The sequence below is a fragment of the Triticum urartu genome, chromosome 1 (assembly GCF_003073215.2).
Source record: "Triticum urartu cultivar G1812 chromosome 1, Tu2.1, whole genome shotgun sequence".
Classification (NCBI taxonomy): domain Eukaryota; kingdom Viridiplantae; phylum Streptophyta; class Magnoliopsida; order Poales; family Poaceae; genus Triticum; species Triticum urartu.
In genome coordinates this window covers 537,262,501-537,268,159 of record NC_053022.1, presented here as the reverse complement: position 1 = coordinate 537,268,159, position 5,659 = coordinate 537,262,501, and the positions used below count along the sequence as shown (strand labels likewise).

At 51.1% G+C, this 5,659-nt stretch overlaps 1 pseudogene; it reads right to left on the bottom strand.

The window, feature by feature from the left end:
* Nucleotides 1-3,419: 3,419 nt before the first annotated feature.
* Nucleotides 3,420-4,210, bottom strand: LOC125538011 (annotated as a pseudogene).
* Nucleotides 4,211-5,659: the final 1,449 nt, after the last annotated feature.

Below are 5,659 nucleotides of genomic sequence, written 5' to 3'. Positions count from 1 at the left end.
CCGTTGATGTGTTTATGGGGATTGTGCTGAAGAAGAAGTGAAAAGGGATTTGCAGGTCGCAGACGCAGAGTCGGTTAAGAGGATTGATACGACCTACGAGCACACCCGCTTGTACTAATAATTTGCAGGTCGCAGACGCAGAGTCGGTTAAGAGGATTGGTACGACCTACGAGCACACCCGCTTGTACTAATGCCGTGTTGCATCCTGGATGCCCGTGAAACCCCTGGGGAGGCTATCTCTTGTTCTTTGTCAATCTATAATCTTCACTGGATGGATATAAGTTCACCTAGAGAGAGGGAAAACACTCGAGTCCATGGCACGATCTTGGAACAAACGCCAAACATGTTCTCAAGAGGAAGATTGTCTGATCAATGGTACAAGTTTGTCGCACGGCACAAGCCCCTCTATGTTGAAGACGTCGAGCTTGGTTATGCCACACCAGACATGCGCACCAAAGGGGTGAAGAGTGACCGATTGTGGTGGGATCAAGAAGGAGATACATCTGAGGAAAAGTATGATTCGGGAGATGGAAGAGGAATAGGAACCAAGGAAGCTAAGGCATTGTACGATGCTAGGTGCTTAAGGAGGTGCTTAGAAAAATAAACCGAGTTTTTCTGAAGCACTGATGCCTATTTTTACAGGAGAGACGCCTAATTAAGCGTCAATTCTGTATAAATAAGCACCGATGCTTAAGGAAAGCCTGATTTATTTCGCTAAGCACTTTTCCTAAGCACCTTGCATTGTACAAGGCCTAAGACCATCTACAATAGACCCCTTAAGAGTTGACCCTTAACAACGTGTATAAGGGGCACCGTAAACCATTTTTATGGTGCGAAATTGCCTCGGCAGAGCAGACCCGTAAATAAAACTGTATCTCACTGTAGCTCATTTTTTTTCTTTTATTTCCTTCTTCCTCCCTGCCGGCAGAGCTCGTCTCAGGCCATGGCGTGCCTCGCCCTGGAACCCCGGCGCCAACCGCCCCGACCGCACGCTCCCTAGCGTGCCTTCCCGTCCCTGACTGACCCCGGCACCGCCCGCTGCCGCGCGCGAGCTCCCCGCCGCTACGTGCGACCCCCCCCCCCCCCCCCCCCCCCCCCCCCCCCCCGCCGCCCTTCTCCGGCGCCGCCCCGCCCCGATTCGGGCCGCCGGTGGCTTGCTCCGCCCTGCCCGTGGACGGCCTTGCCTCAGCAGTGGAGGTCGAGCCGGCTGCAATTCGGACCGGCGGCGGCTTCTTCCGACGTGCGGTGACGGATTCTGGTGAGTTCCGGGTAGATTCTGGCTAGTCCGGCGGCGGCTCGTCTACTCCGACGAGGTTTGACCGGTTTACGGGCTGAACTATATACTACCTCCGAAACTGTACATATAAGGTTCTCACGGATGGATTTTCAGTGCCCTTTAAAAAGTTTAAGGGCCGAATGAGTTTTACGGGATTTGCTAGGGCCGTTTTTTCGATCAAAACTATAAACACCTCATTTTTATGGGTTTGACCATTTTAAGGGGTCTGCTAGAGATGCTTTAAAGGGGGAGAAGAACTGGAGACACTAAAGACATCAGCTCTAGTGTCCTTGCACCTATGAAGTCAGTCTAGTGCTTTGGGGTGGAAAGCAAGATGCTCTAAGGTCTGCTGGACAGAGCCGAGTGTCCCCCGCTCGGGCAGGTGCAAGGCCCCCGCGTCGCCCCCCGCTCGGGCGACTCGGGTGGCTCCCCAACCCTAGCCGCCGCCGGGGCCTAGCCCATCTTCCTCCCTCCCCCCGCCGCCGCCGGAGGACGCCGCCGGCTTGCGCCCGGAGGCCGACGACGGTGGCGGGGGCTCTTCCTCCCTCCCGTGTCTCAAGGGTGGCGGGGCCCCAACATGCGTGGAGGTGCGGCCGATCTAGAAGCGATGGCGTTGGCTTCGATGGCGGCGGCGGTTGGCCCTACCTCAGACCACGGGCGGCGGCTATGGCGGCTGGCCTGGATCGGGCGGCGGCGCGATGCGGTCTTCGGCGGCATGTCATCTGGCTTTAGATCGCGGTGGTGTCGAGGGCTTGGTGGACAGTGGTGGTGGCCGGCCAGAAGCTTGATGATCGGATCTCGAGATCCATCATCTAGTCCCGGCTGCGAGTTGGGGAGACATGGTTGCCGATGAAAATCGAGCCGACGACAAGCGATGGCGGCATTCTACGCCGTTACCTTGATGAAGGCATCGTCGTGTAACTACTGTCGACCCACTTGTGCTGCTCCGGGGGAAACCCTAGGATCTGGTGTTCCAGATCGGACGATGGCGGCACTGCGGTGTCGTTTCTCTCTTGGGAGCATCGTTTGTGGAGCAGCGCTGGAACTCAGAGGCAGGAGGTGGAGCGGCTTCGTCTTGCACGGAGCTTCGATGGAGATGTCAAGTCATGCCTGACCGACAGATGCTACGCTTTGTCATGCCTGATCGGCAGGTGCTACGCACGACAGATCTTTCAAGGACTTCAAGCTGTGTCGGCTGGTGGTACTTGGCAGCATGGCGCTGAGGTGTATCAGTGGCGACCGCGACGTGCTCAGCTGTTTGCGCGTAGGGAGGAGGTGCCGTTGGGCGCCGTGGTGGCATCGACGATAGCTAGACCGAGCAAGGTTGATGCATCAGTACAGTTCTGAAGATGGAGCGGTGACAGTTGACGGTGGCGGCCTCTGAGAGCACGCCGGACCAGTGTGTGCCCCAGACCCGACAAGTGGCTAGGTTGGGGTTTCAGGTCTTAGATGTTAGGTTTGGTTGCGATGTCTGTTTGGTATTAGGCCCAGGCTATCTGCGCCTCTTCATCAACTAGATAGGTGTTGCGAAAGTTTGTTGCTTAGACGGCGGCTTTAGTCTTACTGTTGTATGACTTTATAAGGTTTTGTGAGAATAATTAATAAAGTGGCCGTATGCATCATCCAAATACAGAGACTGGGGGTCATCCTCCTTTTCTAAAAAAGTTAGACTATCGCTTGGAGTCAAGGAAAAACTCCTGAATCGAATTGGCATGATTAAGATACAACACCGTCTGAGGGATGCTAAAAACGTGGCACACAAGATTGCTAGATTTCTTATCATTCAAACTCTGTATTTTCCGGGACTGCAAAGTTATTTTCCTTGTGCAATAGAGTGCGTCAAGTGGCATTCCCGTGAATAAAAAAACACGTATATTTGACAAAGCATGGAGAATCACTTCTCAGGTATTTAAATCACGTCATTATAGTAGGATAGAATACAAGCAATACCAATACTATAAGGTGGATGGGGCGACGTACGCTACGTACATACAGGAAATCCGCGTTCCGTGACTACACCGTCTACGTTGATAATATGCAATATATTTCATGTATAACATCAGGAAACCAAATTAGGAACGATGTCATAGACGTCCACTCCATCTGCTTCATTATCACGATCAATGCTCCGGCCGGCTAGCGGCTAGGCGCTGTCCTGCAGCGCCTGGAGCAGCGCCGAGCGGATGCCGTCGGCGTCCTCCACCGAGGCTGGCACGTCCACGAGGACGTCCTGCATGGTCACGCCTTGGACGCGGCTAAGGCATCCATGCTGCACCTGCAGGTCCAGCGACTGGAGCGCGCCCATCAGCCGCGCCGGAGCGTGGCTGGCCGCGGTGGTCATACCACCGCGGCCGCGTCACGTCCCATCATCCGCACCTCCACCGTTTCATCCACCTGCAGGAACTTGGAAGCCGGACCACCGCGAGAAGCGGCCGTTGGGCTTTCCTCCAATGCCTTGTTGGTCTCCTCCTCGAGGGACGCTACGCGGGAGCGCAGCTCCGCGATGTAGGTGGCGGCGTCAGCCAGGAGTGATGCCTTGTCCATACGGGACACGTTGGGGACGACAGCGCGGGGGTCGCAAAATCGACGGTTCAGTTTGTCGCGGCGCTGCCGCTCGGCCTGCATATGGCCGACGCTGTGGCGACCGTCAGAGCGTGGCCCGGGTTTCCGGCCTCGCCGCTTCGCATGGCACTGCGGATTTGCAAGCAGGAGGCTCGGCGGCGGCAGCTCGGAGAGCTGAGGGCTACGGGGGAGCGTGCTCCCCATAGGCCACAGCTCCCCGTCCACGTTCTTGGACATCATGCCGTCGTGGAACAGCCATTGTTCGGGAAGATCCTGGGACACGAACTCGAGTACCTGATGGCCCACGGTGCAAAATTGGGAGGACGACGTGGGTGGAAGGAAAGAGGAAGGCGGACAGAGTTGATCGTCCATGGAAGGCACCTCGATATCGCTCCTCTGTCGCCTCGAAATGACAAGCAGAGATGCTCTATGTACTATGATCGTATGGTAAGTTCGGGTATGCTTTTATACTGGCGGGTGGTGTGGCACGTTTTCCGGTTATAACCTCGCTGAACCGATTAATTATATGTTCAAGCAGCGGCCTAGGTTGTAAGTAGGGTGTTGTAATCTTGGAAACGATAGTTGATATGAAAAATATGGCGACAGAAAGAGATGCATTAGTAAGGTCTCTTACAGTGGTTAGTACCCTGTAGCAGTATCATATTGCATGATATCACATCACTTTCGTTACTAGTACATTTCCATTGCATTGTATCATAACCTAGTATACTGTGGTGCAACCTTGTTTAGACTAGTCTAATAGAGTATCATCACGGAAAAAAACCTTGTTTAGACTATTTAGATATGCCATCTTTAATTGTGCAGTGCCATATCGTATGAACCAAAAAGAAAAACAATGGTTAGCAGACTATAGCCGATAGCGCAGTATAGCCGACAGAAAAAGATGGATTAGTAAGGTCTCTTACAGTGGTTAGCACACTATAGCAGTATCAGAGACATAACTTTCAACACCCGGGTGCCCCCTACACACTCCGACCGCTATGAATTTTTTTTCAAGAAATTTGAAAACAAAATCAAAAAAATCTGAAACTTTGGAACATCAAACATGATCAAACATTTGACGTTCTTGCAAAGTTTCAGCCTCAAATAAAATTTGAGGATCCCTAACCTAAAAAAACAAAATCAGTGTTCAAAATTTATGTGCAGTTTGGAGCAGTAATTTTTTTTTGGTGAGTCCTCCTCGAATGTTATTTCTGCCTGAAAATTTGAAAGAACATCAAAAGTTTGATCCTTTTTTATTGCCCAAATTTTCAGATTTTTTGTAATTTACTGTTCATGAGGGTGTAGTGACACCCGGGAGCTGTCACACCTTTCTCAAGTATGATATTGCATGATATCTCTTTGGTTACTAGTAGTACATTTCCATTGCATTGTATCATAACCTAATACTGTAGCGCAACCTTGTTTATTCATTTGTAGAATCAGTTGTGTTCACAATCAATTTGCTATTAAATTCCTCGTTTGTGCTGATACTCTGTCAGACTAGTCAGTCGTGTTCACAATCAATTTGCTATTAAATTCCTCGTTCGTTCTCTATGGCACACTATCAGAATAGTCATAGTAGGTGTACCGTTCTCCTTTCGTTCAGTGAAGAATGTAGTTTAACTATAAAATTTGTCTATAAAGTAATGTACTTTCTATCTTCTCGATGCACTTTAAAGTACAAAAAAATGATTTTTTTCTCATCACACGGTAATCAAGACCAATAACATTTTACACATGGTCTTCTTAATTTCTATATGCACTTAGCTCCTTGGGTGTTGGCTTATTAAAGAGGAAAGAGATGGTGGCTTGCATCTC